Consider the following 23,242-nt stretch of genomic DNA (forward strand, 5'->3'; position numbering starts at 1 on the left):
TCTGCTCTGATTTTAGTTATTTCTTGCCTTCTACTAGCTTTTGAATGTGTTTGCTCTTGCTTTTCTACTTCTTTTAATCATGATGTTAGGGTGTCAATTTTGGATCTTTCCTGCTTTCTCTTGTGGGCATTTAGTGCTATAAATTTCCCTCTACACACTGCTTTGAATGCATCCCAGAGATTCTGGTATGTTGTGTCTTGTTTCTCGTTGATTTCAAAGAACATCTTTATTTCTGCCTTCATTTTGTTATGTACCCAGTAGTCATTCAGGAGCAGGTTGTTCAGTTTCTATGTAGTTGAGCGGTTTTGAGTGAGATTCTTAATCCTGAGTTCTAGCTTGATTGCACTGTGATCTGAAAGATAGTTTGTTATAATTTCTGTTCTTTTACATTTGCTCAGGAGAGCTTTACTTCCAAGTATGTGGTCAATTTTTGAATAGGTGTGGTGTGGTGCTGAAAATAATGTATATTCTGTTGATTTGGGGTGGAGAGTTCTGTAGATGTCTATTAGGTCCACTTGGTGCAGAGCTGAGTTCAATTCCTGGGTATCCTTGTTAACTTTCTGTCTCGTTGATCTGTCTAATGTTGACAGTGGGGTGTTAAAGTCTCCCATTATTAATATGTGGGAGTCTAAGTCTCTTTGTAGGTCACTCAGGACTTGCTTTATGAATCTGGGTGCTCCTGTATTGGGTGAATATATATTTAGGATAGTTAGCTCTTTTTGTTGAATTGATCCCTTTACCATTATGTAATGGCCTTCTTTGTCTCTTCTGATCTTTGTTGGTTTAAAGTCTGTTTTATCAGAGACTAGGATTGCAACCCCTGCCTTTTTTTGTTTTCCATTTGCTTGGTAGATCTTCCTCCATCCATTTATTTTGACCCTATGTGTGTCTCTGCACGTGAGATGGGTTTCCTGAATACAGCACACTGATGGGTCTTAACTCTTTATCCAATTTGCCAGTCTGTGTCTTTTAATTGGAGCATTTAGTCCATTTACATTTAAAGTTAATATTGTTATGTGTGAATTTGGTCCTGTCATTATGATGTTAGCTGGTTATTTTGCTCATTAGTTGATGCAGTCTCTTCCTAGTCTCGATGGTCTTTACATTTTGGCATGATTTCGCAGTGGCTGGTACCGGTTGTGCCTTTCCATGTTTAGTGCTTCCTTCAGGAGCTCTTTTAGGGCAAGCCTGGTGGTGACAAAATCTCTCTGCATTTGCTTGTCTGTAAAGGATTTTATTTCTCCTTCACTTATGAAACTTAGTTTGGCTGGATATGAAATTCTGGGCTGAAAATTCTTTTCTTTAAGAATGTTGAATATTGGCCCCCACTCTCTTCTGGCTTGTAGAGTTTCTGTCGAGATATCCACTGTTAGTCTGATGGGCTTCCCTTTGAGGGTAACCTGACCTTTGTCTCTGGCTGCCCTTAACATTTTTTCCTTCATTTCAACTTTGGTGAATCTGACAATTATGTGTCTTGAAGTTGCTCTTCTCGAGGAGTATCTTTGTGGCATTCTCTGTATTTCCTGAATCTGAATGTTGACGTGCCTTGCTAGATTGGGGAAGTTCTCCTGGATAATATCCTGCAGAGTGTTTTCCAACTTGGTTCCATTCTCCCCGTCACTTTCAGGTACACCAATCAGACATAGATTTGGTCTTTTCACATAGTCCCATATTTCTTGGAGGCTTTGCTCATTTTTTTTATTCTTTTTTTCTCTAAACTTCCCTTCTTGCTTCATTTCATTCATTTCATCTTCCATCGCTGAAACCCTTTCTTCCATTTGATCACATCGGCTTCTGAGGCTTCTGCATTCTTCACGTAGTTCTCGAGCCTTGGTTTTCAGCTCCATCACCTCCTTTAAGCACTTCTCTGTATTGGTTATTCTAGTTACACATTCTTCTAAATTTTTTTCAAAGTTTTCAACTTCTTTGCCTTTGGTTTGAATATCCTCCCGTAGCTCGGAGCAGTTTGATCATCTGAAGCCTTCTTCTCTCAGTTCATCAAAGTCATTCTCCGTCCAGCTTTGTTCCATTGCTGTTGAGGAACTGCATTCCTTTGGAGGAGGAGGAGACGCTCTGCTTTTTAGAATTTCCAGTTTTTCTGCTCTGTTTTTTCCCCATCTTTGTGATTTTATCTACTTTTGGTCTTTGATGATGGTGATGTACAGATGGGTTTTTGGTGTGGATGTCCTTTCTGTTTGTTAGTTTTCCTTCTAACAGACAGGACCCTCAGCTGCAGGTCTGTTAGAGTTTGCTAGAGGTCCACTCCAGACCCTGTTTACCTGGGTATCAGCAGCGGTGGCTGCAGAACAGCGGATTTTTGTGAACCGTGAATGCTGCTATCTGATCATTCCTCTGGAAGTTTTGTCTCAGAGGAGTACCCGGCCGTGTGAGGCGTCAGTGTGCCCCTACTGGGGGGTGCCTCCCAGTTAGGCTGCTTGGGGGTCAGGGGTCAGCGACCCACTTGGGAAGGCAGTCTGCCAGTTCTCTGATCTCCAGCTGCATACTGGGAGAACTACTGCTCTCTTCAAAGCTGTCAGACAGGGACATTTAAGTCTGCAGAGGTTACTGCTCTCTTTTTGTTTGTCTGTGCCCTGCCCCCAGAGATGGAGCCTATAGAGGCAGGCAGGCCTCCTTGAGCTCTGGTGGGCTCCACCCAGTTCGAGTTTCCTGGCTGCTTTGTTTATCTAAGCAAGCCTGGGCAATGGCGGGCGCCCCTCCCCCAGCCTTGCTGCTGCCTTGCAGTTTGATCTCAGACTGCTGTGCTAGCAATCAGTGAGACTCCGTGGGCATAGGACCCTCTGAGCCAGGTGCAGGACATAATCTCCTGGTGCACCGTTTTTTAAGCCCGTCGGAAAAGCGCAGTATTCAGGTGGGAGTGACCCGATTTTCCAGGTGCCATCTGTCACCCCTTTCTTTGACCAGGAAAGGGAACTCCCTGACCCCTTGCACTTCCCGAGTGAGGCAATGCCTCGCCCTTCTTCAGCTGGCGCACAGTGCACGCACCCACTGACCTGCACTCACTGTCTGGCACTCCCTAGTGAGATGAACCCGGTACCTCAGATGGAAATGCAGAAATCACCCATCTTCTGCATCGCTCACGCTGGGAGCTGTAGACCGGAGCTGTTCCTATTCAGCCATCTTGGCTCCTCCCCCTTAAATTATAATTCTAAATCTAAAGCAGAAAACTTCCTTACAATTGTCAGTTTGCCAAATATACTATGTAGATTTAGCTCTCTATGCCAACTAAAAGATGAAGATTGACCTTACTCATTTGCTTTTCTTTCACCACTGGTTCGAGGAGATTCTTAGGGGTGGAGAGAATTTTCACTTTTAGTTACATGTTTTAACTCTCCTCCATATAAGCTTTTGAATCTTAATGATTTCATAGGTAGCAGAAACTAATCAATTGACTTTGCAGTTTGGGCTACTGAGATGAACAGTTCATAATTAGTGTGACCATTTTTCTTAGAACTTGTATTAAAACAATCTCCGCAATGAAACTAGAATATAGGAACTAGTTTCACGGCTTGCTTAAGTGTTTTTAACTTTGTATTCGTAAAAATGGAAATAATCATAAAATTATAGGGAAATCTACAGCTTGATACAAACTGTTTAATCACAGTGTTAGCTGTTATCAATACAACTTTTATGGTATCATTTAAGCAAAGACTTGATGGCAAAGAGAAGGCAGATTGTTATAATAATATGTAATATATTTCTGGTGCTAAAACAAAGTAATGGGAATGACTATGTTTCTTGTTTCACGAACATCAGCTGCTAGAGAATGTTTACCAAAAATGTTTTCCTTTGAATCCTGAAGTCTTAGAACAAATAGACTCCCAGGATGGCAGAATGAGATTGTTACAGGGATGTGGTCTTCAGGGATTTCTTTGTAAAACTTTTGAATGTCTAAGATTAATATTCTAGTATTTCTCACTTTACATGTTTTTCTTTTCCCATAAGCTTCCTTACAGATGTTAGTATAATTGAAATGTAACCTTTTAAAAAAGTTTAATTTCATAGAGCCCTAATCATGCGACTCATGATGTGACTCGCAGTAATTACAAACAGCTGGAAGTGGACTGCAGTCTATTATTACAGCACCCTCCCACCTTGAAGCAACCACTTCTATTGCATCAAGAAGTCTAAGTTTGCAAAGGCAAGCTTAAACTTTGCAAACTGATTTTGATGGCATTAAGAATTACAATCACATTTCTTTAAATAAAGTACATGAAACTAGTAACATAGTAACTTTGGTATTGTTCACTATACTTTCCTCAGGCGTGAAATCAACTTTTGGTAATATAAGTTGTATATAGCCTAGAAGCACATTTTATGCTGTCAAAGAGGATTAAGATAGATGAGAATTCATGCTGCCTCCTAAGATCCACCTTCATCACTTGTCATTGCCAGAGGGATAAAATGTAAAGTTATTACCCAAGACTATTCCAATTTTTATATTGTTTGTGGAAACTTTCCCCTCACCCCCATTGCCACTATTGCGCTCCAAGCACTAGACTGGGTAACTACAGTTTTCAACCTGCCATGAACAAACTGTAAAGGACTTATAGTCTTCAACTGAATGTGGGACACAGAAAACTTCAAGGAGCAATTTGTGTTTTAACACAAGTTAAAACAAGAATTGAAGGCAAATTTGAAAGAGTGAGAATATTCAAATATATATATATTCAAATATATATATATAGCCACAGATGAGGTTGGAAACTTTGCTTGGCAATATATGGAGAATATATTTATGCACTAGTCCTGAGTATATAAGCACTTCACATCTTTTGTTTCATTGACACCAATAGTCTGAGACTCTCCTTTCCCCTCCATTTCCTGTCACTACCAGATAACAGTCAAATAGAACCTTCCTCATTATACAAAAACAAAACTTTAACCTGAGATAATAGTCCAGTTTCCCCCAAGGAATTCTTTGGCCAGGTTAAGAACTGAGAAATACACTTCTCAGTTGGGATTTGGATAAGTCATTTAACCTCCTAAGCCTCACATCCCTCATTTGAGTAGATAATAGTTACCTAAGAATTAGAACAGTGTGTACCGTCTGCCTAGCACAGTGGCGGATATATAATGAGCATTCCATCCATGGTAACTATTCTTATCACCTATACACATAGTTTTATGGAAACGATGGTATTGAGGCATGTCTTTAGTGATGCTGTACCTAATTATCACTCACTGCCCGCATGTGCTGCTCTCCAGTGTTCCATCCTAAATGAATAAACTGAACTTTGAAGTTATATCACAAAAGAAAATACTTATGAAAAGATTAATCCTGTAACTAAATAGTATCACACATACTCCATCTATTCCAGAAATTTTTATTCAGGTGTTAAGATAATCCAAAGATTTGCTGTTTTTCCTCTGAGGGCATTATACGCCACAGGGGTTTGGTTATTTTGGCCTGTGAGAACATATTTCTGGAGAGTATGAACTGTTTGTTCTGGTAATATGTATTAGGAAAGGGCCAAAGTCTAGACCCAGTATTAGCACTGAGTTTAGAAAGAGACAAGGAACGAGTTCAAAGCAGAGAGACCCAGGGACAGGAAAATATTATTGACCATTCTCTTTGGTTGGCACTCATGCGGGAACTCCTATATTCAAAAATTCCCCATTCAATGCTTCAGAAAAAGCAGCTTTGAGAAGGGGGAGTGCCTGTAAGTTAAAATGCACCAATAATAAGAAATTTGGAGGGAAAGTATGGAAGAGTAAATGCCCTAGGAAAACAATTTTTTTTGGTTCAGTTTTCATCAACCACATAGAGCTCCAGGACTTTTGAGGATTCCTGATGTTACATGTGGTCACCTGAACAAGGTAGAACCTGTTGCAGTGAAAGCACAGGCCATACCATCTCAAAGAAGTGATAGGAAAACAGTGGAGAAGGGGACAGAATTCTCACTGCTGCAGCAGGTGCCCCTCCACTCATTTCCCCTAAATGGGGCAATAACCACTACTTCCTCTAAACATCATGTTGGCTGGGTGCTGTGGCTCACACCTGTAATTCCAGCACTTTGGGAGGCCCAGGCGGGTGGATCACCAGGTCAGGAGATCGAGACCATCCTGGCTAACACGGTGACACTCCACCTCTACTAAAAATACAAAAAAAATTAGCTGGGCGTGGTGGTGGGCACCTGTAGTCCCAGCTAGTGGGGAGGCTGAGGCAGGAGAATGGCATGAACCTGGGAGGCAGAGCCTGCAGTGAGCTGAGATCGGGCCACTGCACCTCAGCCTGGGCGAGAGAGCTAGACTCTGTAACAACAACAACAACAACAACAACAACAAAAATCATGTCAACCTTTGGTGTCTCTGGAGGTTTATTGTAGTTTCTGTTGCAGGTTTTAATTCCCAGAATCCACATATTTCTTTCACTTTTATAGTTTCCCTAGTGATGATTTTGACGGAAGGAGCCAACAACTCATGCTAGTTTTCCCTCTTGATAGCACACTGCTAAATATACATCTGACAAATGTGTACAATTCGTAGAGATATTTGTAGTTGATTATCTGCAGCTTGAAAAGCTCAACTACAAATAATTTTGTATATGTATATTTATATATAAATGTAAAACATTGACTTTTTTCTTAAAGTACTGGATTTTATTTTTGACTTTTTAATTGACACTTCTGAATTTGTCGACGTGGCAAATTAAGCTATCACAGTTTCTGTCTCCTCCCCACAAAACTCGGACATTCTGGAAAACAACATCAGAAATAGAAGTTGAGTTGAGTAACAAGGAAAAGGAAAGGATAAAGGAAGGAAGGCAGGAAGGTTGGTTCCCCCATGAGTAAATAGAGAAAGAATGTAGAGCAAGAGAGATAGATTTACTAAATAATGTCATCACAGTCTTAGAAACATCAGACTCTGATCTTGACTCAATGGTCTGCCTGAGAAGGGATTCGAATATTCCTTGGAGGCTAAAGTTAAGGACTTGGGTCTTATAAAGTTAAGAACTATAGCTGAGATCCCTACATCTTACAGGGTCCCTGAAATATCTGATTGCTCTTCAAAAAGGGAAAAATTAAAATATTCCAGAATAGTTAGATAATTTTAATCAACTCTCCCACTGAAGGCAACTTCGCAAGCTGGACACATTAAGAACAAAATATTTTAGGTTTACTAGAGAAGAATAACATAATAAATTAGGGGCCTGAATGAGATTCGATTGTCTGGAATCCAGAAAAGTAAAGTGAGCCCTACTCTCAGAGCTCCTTTTGCAATAAGGTTGTTTTCCTTTCCAGAAGATGAGGTGAGGCTGAGCTGAAGGTTTTGAAGCCTTAGAGGATTAAAGGAACAAAAATCTTTGTCTTGCTCCCTAGGGTCCAACAAGGAGGGATCTACTAAGTCACCCCACCATTTTGGATGGATACTGAAAAGGTTATACCCCCAGGAGTAAGGTAAACTGAAACTAAACTCTCCCTATGTAACCAGTCTCAAAGTCATCTGGATGGACCAGAAAATCTTGAAATTTAAAATTAGGGCTGGTTGCGGTGGGTCATCCCTGTAATCCCAGCATTTTGGAAGGCCGAGGCAGGTGTATTACCTGAGGTCAGCAGTTCAAGACCAGCCTGGCCAACATGGTGAAACCCCGTCTCTACTAAAAATACAAGTTAGCTGGGCATGGTGGTGGGTGCCTGTAATCCCAGCTACTTGGGAGGCTGATGCAGGCGAATCACTTGAACCCAGGAGATGGAGGTTGCAGTGAGCCAAGATCGTGCCATTGCACTCCAGCTGGGCAACAAGAGCAAAACCTCGTCTCAAAAAATACATAAATAAATAAAATAAATAAATAAATAAATAAATAAAATTGAATTAGATTAAGGAGTAACTGAATTGCTAGTGTCCCCATGTGTCAAGCATAACCTCTGAAGGAAGAGAATAATATCCTGTCATTAAATAATTACAGTGAGTAATTTTTCAAATAAGCAGAAGGATAGAGGCGAAAAGACACAGAGACACAGGAATATAGACACTGGAGTTACTTACAATTAGAACATAAAACATCTATGCTTTTTAAATTTTGAAATAAAAATGAATGCCAGGCTTGAAAATTTAAGCAGGGGATTTAAAATTATACAAAGTGGTTGAATAGCTTAGAAAAAAGGAATCAAATAGAATTTCTAGAATTAATAAATATTACTATCAATAGATTGAAACAATCAAGAAAACACGCAAATTTAGGGGGAAAATGAAGAAATTAACTACAAAGACGAACAGAGACAAAAAAGTTAGAAAATACAGGAGAGAAACATATAGGATAAAGAGGGAAGTTATGGTAAGGATAATCTTGGAATCCTGGAAGAACAATAAAATGTGGTAATGAAATATTTTATGAGATTATGGGTAAAAAGTATTGTTTCTCAAGTAAGTAAATGAAATCTACATCTATTATATGAGTAAAAGTACAGAAAAAAAGGCAAAGACAAAAATGTTAAAAAGCAATTAAAATATTTTAGTCTTTTCAGGCTGCTGTAACAAAATTCAATAAACTGGATAGATTATGAACAACAAAAAAGTATTTCTCATGGTTCTTGAGTTTGGGAAGTCCCAGATTAAAGCACAGGCAATTTCAGCATCTGATGAGGGCCCATTTCCGGACTCGTAGATAGTGACTTCTCACTATAACCTAACATTATGGAAGAGGCAAACAGGCTGTCTTGGGCCTCTTTTATACGGACACTAATTCCATTTATAAGGGTTATTCATGACCCAATAAACTCCCAAAGGCCGTACCTCTTAATACCATGACATTAGAGATTAGACTTCAGCATAAGAATTTTAAATAGGTGGAAACAGTCAGACTATAGCATTAAGAAAAAAGATTAGTTTCAAAAAAGAGCAGTTACATTTCTAGCTGAAGTATCAAGAGCAAGGATGGAAGCTAAAGGTAATAAAATGATATCTTCAAAGAGCTGAAATAATTGCAACCTGAACTATATCTGGAGAAGATACTTTTCAAGGATGAGGGTAAAATGAAGACATTTTGAAATTTTTTTTAAATTGGCAAATTTACCATTACAGCCCCGAACGTCACAAAGTATCAAAGGCAGTTATTCAGGCAGAAAAACACAGAGAGAGAGAATAGAATACAATCATGTTTGGAATGGTTTAATGGAAGTTAATGTGTTCTAAAGTCCTTATGTTATCTGGGAGGAGGGTAAAATAATTGACTAGCTTAAGTCAGAAAAGTGTGTGGTAATATCTTAACAACTAAAGAGAATTAGATTGTTTAACTTCAAAATAACATAGCCAGAGAAAAAATACAATAATTTCAAAACAGAAGACTAGAAATAGAACAGGCAGAACAAAGAGAAACATATTGTAAAGCCAAACTGTAAAGTCTAGTATAACAAATTGTATTTAATATAAGAAATTGATGTTCTAGTATTTTTATTGTCAGATTGCATTAAATTTTATAACATATTTACACAGGAAATATTTAAATATTAATAATATAAACATAAATAATATAGATATTTAAATTAAATGCTAGGAAAACTTTTTTTGTACAAAAAGTAACAAAGTTGAAATAGATATATTAATATTGGTAAAAGTCAACATTAAGGCAAAAACATTAGAAATGAAGAGGGTCACTTCATAATAATAGTTTAATTCACCAAGACTAAACATTTCAATTTTTTAATATCTAATAATTGGTCTTGAATATTAAAAAAAAATTAACAGAGATAAAATGATAATTGGAAAAATTGATAATTAGAGTGGATGCTCTTAATATTCCTCTCTAGTAAATCACAAAGGAACTGGGGAAAAACTGAATATTTGAACATGATAATGGAACAATTGCAGAATATAGCTGCCTTGCAAGCACACATAAAACCATTTTCTAAAATTAACTATATAGTGGGCTATGAAGTCAATTCTAAAAGAATTTCAAAGTGTTAAAATACACTGTTTATTTTCTGACCATAATGAATTTATGCTAGCAATTAGTAACAAAAAAATAACTAAACAATTCCTAAATGTTGAAGATTATGGAAAATGAAAACACTACATATCAAAAGTAGTACACAAAACTTGTAACTTTACCTATGTATTTAGAAAGACTGAGAAATAGTGAAAGCATCCATCTCATAAAATTAGAAAAAAGAAGATAGAAAACCAACAGAAAAGTAATAATATTAATAGCTATTAATAATATTATTGAGAAAATAGTAAAATTAAAAACAAATATATCTGAAGTCCTCAAAGCCAAAATAACTCATTGGAAAAACAAAGAAAAAAGCCAAATGTAAAATTGACAAACTCCTGCTGAGGCTGACAGACAAGAAAATGAGTGAACATTCAAGCATCCAGTACCGGGCTTGGAAAAGCCATCAGTATAGATCCTTTAGTCATTAAAAAGCTAATAAGGAGATTATAATCAACATTATAACTAAATTTATTTTGAAGTGCATGTATATTAAGCACATTCCTAGAAAATTATAACTTACCAAAACTAACAAAACAGATATAGAAAACCTGAAACGTTATATACTGAAGACAATGTATCTGTAATTTTAAACCTTCTATGGAGAATATGTCTCTGATATATTTAACCAAACATTTGAGAAAAATAAATAGAAAGCAAATCATTTCATGCATTTTATGAATCTTGAACAAAAATAAAATAGGGATGAGCAAAGTTAAAGAAAAAAAAAGTAAAGGCCAACCTTAATCCCAATGCAAAAATTCTAAACAAAATATTTGCAAATTTAAAATTTATAATACATATAATAATAATATAAAAAATGATAATACATGACAGCCAAGTTCAGGTCTATTTCAGGAATATGAGGTTGCTTCAATACTGCGTTTTGCTTCATTAACAAATTTTAAAAAATGGATGTGATTATCTCAATACATGCAGAAATATTCTGTGAAATCCAAATCTTAGCAAACTAGAATAGAAGAAAGTTTTCTTGATCTGGTATATGTCCATAAAAATAAAACTCCATAGAAAATATACTATGATTTTAAAAATTACTGTTTCTTTTGAGATCAGGAAAACTGTAATCTTTATTGCCACTTCTATTTAACTCAGTTTTTAAGTTCCTAAGCAGTAAAAAATAAACAAATAAAAAGAGAGAAAAACATAAATAAAGTTACTGAGCTGGAAAAAGGAGAAAAAGTGAATTTCACTATTCACAAATAAAATGATTGTGTGTATTGAAAATATAAAAAAAATTCAGATAAACCATTAGTATTATTAAGAAGATTTAGGGAATTTACAGGTCATATTGAAATAGAATATAAAAATCAATTTTATTTCTATATAGCAGCAAGAAGTAGTCATGGAAATATTTTTAAAGATTCAAATTATCTAACATGTCAAGTATCTTTAAACATATGTCGCATAAGATGTATAAGACCTCTACTGAAAAACTGTTAAACTTTATTGATAGAAACTTTTAAAAACACCCTAAAAGAGCAGCATATACTATGTCCATGTATTGGTAGATTTAATTTTTTAAAGATGTCCATTTCAATCTAAGTTCTGAAGATTCATTTATTCCCAATAATCCCAACAGAATTTCTGTGTGTGTGTGTGTGTGTGTGTGTGTGTGTGTGTGTGAGAGAGAGAGAGAGAGAGAGAGTGAGAGAAAGAAACTTCTAAACAAGTTACAGAAAACACTTATCTACAAGCATGGGGGAAGGGTAAATTTCTCTACATTATAATTTAGAATGTCAGTTCTTCAAATAAATAATTGAGGTAATGTAATATCAAACCATAGGGTACACATGTATATGTGCACATTTTTAATTTTAAAAGCTACTTGTTTACTTTTCACTGACAAAAATATCATTTCTGTGGTATGATGTGATGTTTTGATATCTGTACACAATGTGGAACAATTAAATAAAAGTAATTAACATATTCATTACCTTACGTACTTATCTTTTTGTGGTGACAACATTTAAAATCTATTTTGTTAGATATTTTCAAATACACAATATATTAGTCTTAACTGTGTGGCTTGTGATATGATTTGGCTCTGTGTCCCCATCCAAATATTATCTTGTAGCTCTCATAATTCCCACGTGTTGTGGCAGGGACCCAGTGGGAGATGACTGAATCATGTGAGCGGGGGTGGAGGGGGGTGGGTTGTCTTTCCCATGCTGTTCTTGTGATAGTGAATGGTTCTCATGAGATCTGATGGTTTTAAAAATGGGAGTTTTTTTGCACAAACCCTCTCTTTGCCTGCTGCCATCCACATAAGATCTGACTTGCTCCTCCTTGCCTTCTGCCATGATTGTGAGGTTTCCCCAGCCACGTGGAACTGTTAAGTCCAATTAAGCCTCTTTCCTTTGTAAATTGTCCAGTCTTGTCCTTATCAGCAGCAGGAAAACAGACTAATACAGTCTCCAATATACAATATATTATTATGAACTGCATGTTATTAACTGCATTATTATAAACTTATTCCTTTTAACTGAAAATTTGTTCCCTTGAACCAACAGCTCTCCATTCCACATCCTCAGTTCCTGGCAACTACCATTCTACTCTCTACTTTTATGGGTACAACACTTTTAGATTCCACATATAAGTGAGACCATACAGTATTTGTTTTTCTATGTCTGGCTTATTTCACTTGCATCATGTCCTCAGGTTCATTCATGTTGTCACAAATGACAGGGCTTTTTCTTTTTTTAATGCCAAGTAAGATTCCATTGAATATACACGTCAAATTTCCTTTATTCATCTATCCTTAGGTTGCATCTATATCTTGGTTATTACATAATGCTGTAATGGATATGGGAGTGCAGATATCTCTTTGATATACTGACTTCATTTCCTTTGGATATATACCCAGAAGTGAGATTGCTGGGTCATACAGTAGTTCTATTTTTAATTCTTTGAGGAACCTCTATACCATTTTTCATAATAATCGTAGTAATTTATATTCCCGCCAAAGTGCACAAGAGTTCCCTTTTTTCTACATCCTCACCAACACTGATTATCTCTTGTCCTTTTGCCCATCCTAACAAGTGTAAGGTGATATCTCATGATTTTTATTTGTATTTCCCTGATGATTAGTGATGTTGAGCATTTTTTTTTCATATATCTATTGGCCATTTATATGCCTTCTTTTGAAAAAATGTCTATTCAGACTCTTTGCTCATTTATTAGGTTATTTGTTTTCTTGCTATTACGTTGAGTTTCTTAAATATTTTGAATAATAGCCCCTTGCACACAATGGAGAAAGGACAGGGTCTTCAGTACATGGTACTGGGAATCTGGATATCCATATGAAAAGTATAAAATTGGATCTTTATCTCACCCCAAATACAAAAATCAACTCGAAATGAATAATAAACTTAAATCTAAGACCTGAAACTTTGGAACTTCTAGAAGAAAACATAGGAAGAAAGCTTCTTAACATAAGCCTTCCAAAGAATTTATGAATATTATCTCCAAAACAAAAAAACAAAAGCATATATACACAAATGGAATTGCATTAGGCTGAAAAGTCGCACAGCAAAGGAAACAATCAACAGAGTGAAGAGACAACTGTTGGATGGAAGAAAATATTTGCAAAGCAAAACATAATTTTTGAAGGGCTTACATCCAGAATATATAAAGAGCTTCTACAAATTATTTAGAAAAACACAACTGAAAACCTGCAACAAACCACATAAGCAAATTATCCAAACAAGGAAGAGTAGAAGATGAAAACAGAAAGTCTCCAAGACTTAGTTCTTTCCTTAAGATCCTTCTTTCTCCAGATCTTCCTGGTTGTAGGCTTTCTTGAATCTGGATTTTTTCACTAACCTTCCAGTTTTATAAAGCACATAGTGTGGCAGAAGCAATCAGTACTTAGTATTTTGTGTGTTGTGCTTTCCTCAGCCTTTTCCATAGTTAGGTTCCAGCTATTCAACCTGTTCTTGCCAACACAGTTCACCACCAGTGTTCCTCTTCTTATTGCAGCATTCCTAAGTACCATGTTCTACATGTTGTAGCCTAAGATCAAAAAAGGCTGCCTGATTTGTATCAAGCTTTACGTAAGAAAAAAATAAGCCACTGAAAGTTTGCAGTTTTATTTTTCCTTTGCTTAGCTAGAGTGGGTGTCTACCCTAATTTATATATTAAGAAAAAAAGTACAATAATTTTGTTGGCTCTAAATATGAGTATATGATCTTTTATATAATCCATTCATGCTTCCTGCAAGGAGCAGTAGAGAGTTTTTAAATTTTAACATATTGAAAGAACTAAAAATACAGTCTATTTTAAAGAGCAAAACAAAATGTTAATTTTAAGTGAAAATATTTGTCAGAATATCATTACTTTCACAGGCCAGTTCTGCTACTTGCTGCTGTGCCAACTAATCTGAAAATGCAAGTGTTATCTCCCTATTATGCACTTATAAGAAATGAAAACTCCATACCTAATTCCTAGATTATAGAAATAATAAGTCCTTTGATTTTAGGCTGTGATGCAGCAGTCTTTGTCAGTTACATTGAACATTTCAAAAGATAAAGTGGAAATGTATGATCAAAGTGTGAACTCTGATTTTAAAAGTATTTGAGAATGCTGCTTTTTTATATGTTGAAGCAGATCTCATCTTCAAGCATAATATAATTTTAAGAACTAGGGCTTTCATTGGGAAACTTGAGACCCAATATATTTTCTAACAGTGTTATTCCTCCTCAAATTCTCAAAAACAGCAAAACAACAACAAAAAAAAGATTTTTGGGTGACAATTATTATTAGATTGTAAAAAATACATGACACTGAAGAATGATGATTTTAAAATTCACACATTTTACAAAATTTTAGCAAAAATGCTTAAAGAGCAAAAATCCCAATTCTTGCTTTGCATCATTACAGACAGAGAAGAAAAATATAAAAATCTTAGTGGTAATACTTCTTATAAAAACATCCAACCCATTATATTTATACATTGATAGGACTGACCAAATCTCTGAAATCTGATACTTGATGGTTTTGCTATTGTGTTCTGTCATTTTAAAAAGGCAAAAACTCTTTAGACTGACTATTAAAACATTGAAACCACATCAACAGAGACATGAAATTGATTGTGTTATATCAGAATTCCAGATCTAGTGATAATCAAAATTTTATATAGTTTCTCAAAATATAGTATCTGTGGGAGATCTGAACAGCAAACTTATCTGCCAGATAACAACTGGAATTACTCGTTTTATAATCTGAAGTCAGGTAATCTCAACCTGCTTCCTGTTCTGTCTTAGTGTCTTAGATATAAAATGATTTAGTGAAGCAACTCTGCTCTTCCCCCATGTATAACTAACCCCGCCCTCTTATCTGTTGCATTCTATGAAAGACCCATCTCATATCAAGCAAACTTCCACACTTGTCCTAATTCTCCCTGAATTTTCCATTTTCTTTTCATTCCACATTCCCAGCTTTTTCTTTTTTGATGTATGCTTTTCTGTTCAATGTTTTTCCTCCAGAAAATCTTATGCTGTGCCCTCATCTCTTTTCTTTCTATACAATAAGACACCTCATTCACCCCTATGATTCCAATTAATATCTAAACATTCATGACTCTCAAAAACATAACCTCAGCCCAAGGAACTCCCGTGAACATCAGATGGTTACATACAGCTACTTACCTAAATCCTATTGTAAACGTGTTCCTTATACACAACTTTTATCTTCTTCCATATCTGTGTCCCAGTAATTCCCACCTCATTCAAGGGCACTACAATACGCTAGTCCCACTTACCAACAGCAAGATTCACCTTGGATGTTACTCTTATTTCTTCTTATTCCCTTATCATCAACTCCAATTAATCACCAAGTTCTGTCAGTACCACCTCAAAAATCTGTCAAATCTGCCTATTTCTCTTATTGGCCTCTACCCTTTTCTAGAGTCACGTGGACTACCGAAAGCTCTCCCTGCCTCTGTTTGAGCCTTCCTCTAATCTATTCTCCACAATGAACTAAAGGAGCCTCTCTAAAACCCAAGGATGATCACATCTAGCCTTCAATAACTATCCACAGTTCCTATAATCAAATTCAAGTATCACTGGATCATTTTTCAGCTATGTGTCTCATCACTCTCACTCCCTGTTCCTCTTAGGATTCTATCAAAGCTAACTTCTTCTAGTGATTTAAGCATTTTATCCTTATTACAGGTTTTTGCACATGCAGTTAATTTTATCATAAACTTTAACCCCCAACCCCCATCCTTTTAGCTTAACCCCCACCTTTCTTTCTGTTCTTGATTTAGTTCTCCTTCACTGGAAGGCATTTCCTAACCATTAAGCCTGGGTTAAGTAACTTTCATACATGTTCTCATAGCACCTCGTAATCTCCCTACATTGCATTTACTATGGGGTACCATAATTTGCAGTAACTGCATCTGCCTTTTCATTTCTAGATGTCCAATGTTTCCCACAGATTCACACACTTGTGATATTTAATTAGCAGATTAATGGGGTCAAAAATTATGTAAGAATTATCTGTGTAATAAAGAGCAATGTGAAACCACCTTACTTTTTTCTAAACCACTTTTTAAAAATGTGATTCTCAATTAAAATCTCCCTTACCTTCGATAAAGAAGCATTGATTCAATTTTTCCCCACTGTTTTATTCGAGGTGTTGAATAAAGGATAGGCATACAGATGTTAACAAAATTCTAAGTATGGCTAGCAGCAGTATTGTGAAATTCTATATGCTTCTATTAACATTAATTGGAAACATCGCTCTGCTGGATAAGCTATTATCTACCCTAGCCTTCATTGTCTCATTTTGAATGCTTATCTTTACCCAATGGCTAAAGCCAAAATCTTCTCTATTGTTGTCTCCTTTAGAGGGTGATTTATTTGATAGCTCAGTTGCAAACCACAATTTCTTCCCAAATTATCCTATCCTTTTCATTATTCCCTTTCTATTATCTTGAGACTCCAAAAGACAAGTAAAATGATGAGGTGCCAAAGTCACTGTAACTTTTAGAAACATAGAGTGACATCATTAAATCTTTTGAAGATATTTTGAGAATGTGTCCCTGTCTTTCCAATTCACTCCAAATTATGCTTGATTGATGAAGTTTGGTGGTGAGAATCTGTCAATGAAGTCTCATGTAAATATACATGTAAATATTTAGGATATGTCACTTGAAACTTTCCAGAAGTCTCAAAGTTTATTTTCTAAGTTGTTTTCTATCATTAGTACCATTGTATGAAATGAATCACAATTTGCTTTAGGACTCAAGGACAATTGCGTAAACACTCATATAATCAGAGCATACCAGGTCAGTTGGTTTTGGTTAAAAAGAGACAAAACGTGCAATGATTAAGGAAGTCAAATATATAATACTCTAAGAATTTCAATAAGTTTAGTAAAGTGCTTGAAATTAGATACTTTTCAGTGCATACAATGAATTAGCAATTTATTTAGGCCTATACCTTTATTCTTCTTTAATAGTTTCTATTCTGAAAGTTCATTTTTGCCTTCTATATTATTCTTTCTTAATTCAATACATTAAGAGCATATTCTCAGCATCCATTCTCTAAACCCATTAATGTTTTCTAAAATGTTTTTGGCCTTTCCTGAAGCTCAATAATGCATTAGCATTATCTTTTATTCACATAAGCATTTCCTAAATGTGATTTTTAGTATATTGCCGTATGCCCATGACCACACGGTTTAATTGTCTTGCTTCACAGCTTAATTGGCCTACTTCAATTTGGGAATTGAAATAATAGGTGGAAATTCCATAGTTCTCACCCTTGAAAACCCGTGTGAAACTAATATACTAATATAAGAGGAAAACATAACAGGCTGTATTTTAAAGATCACTGAAAAGTTGATCTGTTTAGCTTATCAGATTTCATCCTGGGATGTTTATTGCCTATATTCAATATTGAATCTCTAGCCCATGAAACTAGATATTATAAATCTAATTAAACATTGTAAATTAGTTTGGGATCTGACAATAATCAAATTTCCCAAAGCTATCTACATATCAAAATCATCTGGGACACAATATATATTCCTGGTTCCAAATCCAAAACATTCTGAGTTAATGCACAGGAGAGATGTTCAGTAATTCATATTTTTTAAATGTTTTCATAAAAATATGTATTACTGTTTTTGTTTTAGTAACTTTTATATAAACAGTATTAAATTGTGCAAATTACTACATCTAAGTCTTTAATACACACACAGTCAAAATATAAATGAATGCACAGGCAGGATAATTTACTGACCATAATAATTATCTCTGGGGAGAAAGGGAAGATGACAAGGTTGGGATAGTAGATTTATTAATACTAATTGTAATATTGTCTTGCTTTCACAAGAAAACAGTTAAAGAAAAATGTCAAAATGTTAACGTTTATCCGATTTTGATTGTGGGCCTACAGGTTTCTATTATTTTCTTTCTTTTTACATGTTGGAAATACTTTATATTTAAAAAAAATCTGTCTCCTGGTAATTCAGATGATATCCAGGTTTGAGAAATATTTTAGTAACTACTGGGCAATGCAATTTATCATACAAACTGGGACACTGTTAAGAATTAAAGAGAGTGCTATTAATAATTTGCCAGCATAAGTGGCAAATAGAATGTATGGTCACCCTAGGATCAAACTATTTTAAGTTTTACTTAATGCATGAACTCCTTAACAAGAAAATTCATCTTCTATCACTTCCCCTAATCTTCTTATTTATAAGTTATCACAGATAGAGGATATTGATAATTTGCTCAATTTATTATCCATTTTTTTCATGAAAGCACTCTAGGATACATATAATTTTCAAGAGTCATACAATAAATAATGGAAATACAAAAGAATTTTGATACCAAGTTCTCTCCCTAAGATGTGATAAAATGTAGTTAATCAATTAACAACATTTACCAAACACACAATATTTCAAAGGATGGGATGATGTGAGGTTAAAAACAAAACAAAAATACAGTCTTTGACCTCATGAAATATTTATTTTAACTAATCCTTCAGGTAAAATACATAAAACCAAGAAATGCAGATTGTAAAACTGCATAACAATAGAATAAAAAGTAATTACTATTTAAAGACCAAATACTAATAGATAGTAAAGTTAAACATAGTGAATAATGTAACCCTCACTAGTTGCCAAGTCTGAGAGCTCAGTTTCTCTTTTCTTGGTGAGTCTCTGCTATCTCCACAGGTTCTGCCTGGACTTCTGCTTCTCCAGTTCATGGATTATCTCACCAGCCCATAGGAATGATCTCTGTTTTGCACTATTTTATACAAGATATAAAGTTCAATCTGCTGCAATTGGAAGATTTTATATAACTAATGTGGGAAAGACCCTCAAACATATTTAATGAAGAAAAGTAATGTGTTCACTCAAGGAAGTGAATAATCCAGATATAGCTTAATCTAGGGCTCAGATGATATGACCAGGGCCCACTATCTTGCGTGCTTAGTTCTTTTTTTTGTCCTGGCTTCACCCTCAAGCCATCCTCCCTCCTAGCCACTATGTTAGTGCCAGGAATCCACAGGCTATTATCCTGGTGATTAATGTCCAAAGGAAAAGTAATAGACTGTTTCCCAGTCCTTTCAAACAAAAATCTTGGGATTGCAATTAAAATTTTATCTATAGTTTCTCAGCCTTTTGGCTAAGATCAAGTGTAAAATTTTATCTGTGACTAGCCTGACTTGAGTCAAGTGCATTTCTCAGCAATCAGCTATGGCTGAGAATAGAATGTGTAGATGTTTAGATTGGTTTGCTCTAAATTCTTTATATTCCACTGAATCATGTCATAAAAAGTAGACAGGCTGTTAGTACAAGTAGGTGTTTCTCAAAAGCCACAGCCCCATGAAAGGAAAATGAATACCAGATGGGTAAAGTGGAAAAAAGAAAGAATGGGAGGACAGAGGAAGAAAGGGAGGGAAGAAGAAAGACAAAAGGAAAAGGAAGGGTGGAGAGGGAGGAAAGACAAAAAAAGTAGTCCACTAAGACAGTGAGTAAGAACCAGCTTTCAAAAGAAAACAAGAAAAATACCAAGTCTTTCTCTACAATGCTTGATCATTTTCATGTTGCAAATTCTCCCATCGTGACAATTTCAAGATACCAATGAGAGGTCTCTGTAAGAAGACTTGAGAAGAGATGTGCAGTAGTATACCACTGCATACATATCTTTGCTTTTCAGGTTATTAATATCTATTGTGTCTGAGTATACTTATACTCAGATTACTCAGATATAAATGTATATACATATGTATATACATACTCAGATACAATAGTCATCAATAGCCTCAAAAGCAAAGATAATGGTACATTGTAGTAAAATAATTAGGTAGTGATAGGTTTTCAATATATATTAACTATTATTAATACAATATATTTGCTTATAAGTTTACATGTTAATTTTTATATGTAAGTTTATATGTTAATTTTTAATGATGGTTATATTTAGTGACTACCTCACAAAATTCCTGTAATTTTAGAAATTGTATCTTCCATGCTGTACAGCTTGGCTCTAGCACATGACTGATAAAACGTCTTCTTAATGTCTTAAAAAAAATAAGTTACATACAGCTAACCATGTTTATGCAGTCAACTTTACCAAAGCTTTTGTGAAGCAAAAGAGATTTTTTTATTAAAACAACACAAAAACAAGTCAACCATTATAAATTGCTACACTTAGACATTCTGCATCCCTTACACTACTGCAGCTTTCACAATTTTTTACTACCCATTTCACCTCAGGAAGCACCTCACTTCTAATATTCTCAGAGATTCTCTTTTCTTGTTATATCTTCATAAGTGTGCTTCAGCCACCTCTACCCAGTGTACTCTCAACAATTCTTCTTTTTTATTTAAAAAAAAATCAACCCCTATACCCAAACACAACTGCAAACCTATCATTATATTTGCAAGCCAAATGTGGTGGAGTTTATAATCTATAGACTCTGGATCACCTGCTTAAACAATCAGGATTTAACACTGATTACTCAGTCCTGCTACAGATCTAATTAGTTTCTTTGGGGAAAGGGTCTAGATACCAAACTGTTTATTTAACACTTCAGGTGTTTCTAATGGACATGAAAATGTAATACCATTAATAATAGGCTCAACAGAAATAATCAGGTATCTGTTTCAGAGATAATCCCTCCCCATGTGTGCAGAGAGTTTTTAAATATGTATTGTGTGCTGTAATATATTCTACCCTGGGTCTAAATGACCACCAGAGTAGCCTATGTGTCCTTAAAGATTCAGTGTAAAAGATTACTCTTAGAAGCCCCTCTTGACCGTCACCTAACCTCAAAACTTACCTTGCCAAATTTTTTGGCCGCTCCATTTCAATTCAACTGTATCTTCCTTTCCTAGGTGTTAACCACCTCAGCCCATCACCTAAATACTTTATTAATTGTGTTTCTACTTCCTACTACACTGAAATCTCCTCGAAATTCAAGACTGCCTCTTACGCATCTGTGAATCCTCTGTGTTTAGCATAATACCTGACAAATAGTATCTATTTCATAATCCTCATTTAATGATAAACCAAATGAAGAGAGAGAGAGGAGAGGAGTGAAACAGAAAAGGAAGGGGGAGAAGTATTTTTAAAAAGTAGAAAAGTAGGAAAAACTGGGGAAAGAAAAGAGTAAAGTAAAAATGTTTGTTTTTTAATTTTTATCTGGGTTTGAATTATTGTTTCATTGAGTAATATATTACTTTGCTGTCAAAAAATGTGAATCTCTACAAATACAAGACCCATTACTTTAGGTCGGGCGTGGTGGCTCATGCCTGAAATCCCAGCATTTTGGAAGGCCAAGGCGGGCGGATCACCTGAGGTCGGGAGTTCGAGACCAGACTGACCAACATGGAGAAACCTCGTCTCTACTAAAAATACAAAATTAGCCGAACGCAGTGGCGTATGCCTGTAATCCCAGCTACTTGGGAGGCTGAGGCAAGAGAATCGCTTGAACCTAGGAGGCGGAGTTACTGTGACCCGAGATTGCACCATTGCACTCCAGCCTGGGCAACAAGAGCAAAATACCATCTCAAAAAAAAAAAAAAAAAAAAAAGACCCATGATTTTTACTAAACTTAAGATTTCCATGATTCCAGGTGTCCATCTAAATTTCAGGCTTTAGTATTGCTTGTAACTTATAAATTTAACAATGCCTACTCAACAAAGCCATTTTTCACTTTTACATAATATTACAGAAAATATTTTATGTGGAAAATGCACAAAGATTACAAATCAGTTGCAATAAAGTGCCAGGGCATGGAAATGAAGAATTGAATCCAGGCTGGCTGAGATTACACATAGCCTACATGGGTCGAATAATAGAACCCTGCTCCTACTCTTCTGCAGAGACACCCATTATTTCTTTAAAACAAAAAATGAAGCTATTTCCCTAGTTTTAAAAAGCCTACCCCTTATTAGTTTGTGTTGTAGGTCTTATGCATTGTCTCCCAGTAGTTTTAGAAACCCATGGGTCCCATACTAAAAAGATATCCATTACATGTGTAAGTTCTCTTAGACAATTTTAATCCCCATTTATACTTTAATCCCCATTTACACAATTTGCATTTATACTTACAATTGAATTGCCTTCAGGTAATTCCACTTTAGAAGGCACAGGTAAATTAATGTAAGACAGAGTCCAGCTTAACATGTAAATACTATATCTTGCACCAACACAAGCGAAGGCCAAATGATATGAGAAAGTGCTACATAAACAAATGTTTCCTACTTATTCAAATAGAAAACTATGGTAGGAAAGTTGAAGCCATCAAGGGCAACCAGCAGACAAGTCATGCCAAAATCAAAGGAATTGCAATATAGCAATCAAAATCAGAGTCACAATGGGAATTGCAATTTAGTTTCAACAAAATAATTTTATCTGTCATATTAAATTTAAGTTGATTTGAATTTTATTGGTTTTGCATATATGTTTATATTGTATGTGTAAATTATATTTTAGTTTTAACATAAGAGTGAAAAGCACACAGAGTTTTTCCCTTTTTTAGGTTAAATACATAACAGTATGATAAAACTACACAATAAGACTGAACCATAGAATATATTTTTCTTGACAAAGAAATACTGTATAAGAACAGAGTACAGTGTTGACATATCACCTTGTTTATTCAGAAGGACAAATACCAAACTTTATTATGTTACATGTGATTTTGATGAGGACTTATTGACTACAAATTGCTCTCCTTTAGCTCTCCAATGTTCATTTTTCTGCTTGGCTTCATTTGCCACATTGCATTATAAATATTTCTTTAC

At 35.3% G+C, this 23,242-nt stretch overlaps 1 long non-coding RNA gene and 1 pseudogene across 1 annotated transcript in view; both read left to right on the forward strand.

The window, feature by feature from the left end:
- LOC129058976 (uncharacterized) overlaps positions 1 to 23,242 on the forward strand; it is a 120,052-nt gene that overhangs the window by 65,262 nt on the left and 31,548 nt on the right. Inside the window, exon 5 of the long non-coding RNA XR_010139684.1 lies at positions 7,341 to 7,418. This is a non-coding gene — a long non-coding RNA (uncharacterized LOC129058976). The remainder of the gene's footprint in view (positions 1 to 7,340; positions 7,419 to 23,242) is intronic.
- On the forward strand, positions 19,594 to 19,746 carry LOC112133329 (U2 spliceosomal RNA; annotated as a pseudogene).

Source organism: Pongo abelii, chromosome 3 (assembly GCF_028885655.2).
Source record: "Pongo abelii isolate AG06213 chromosome 3, NHGRI_mPonAbe1-v2.0_pri, whole genome shotgun sequence".
Lineage (NCBI taxonomy): Eukaryota > Metazoa > Chordata > Mammalia > Primates > Hominidae > Pongo > Pongo abelii.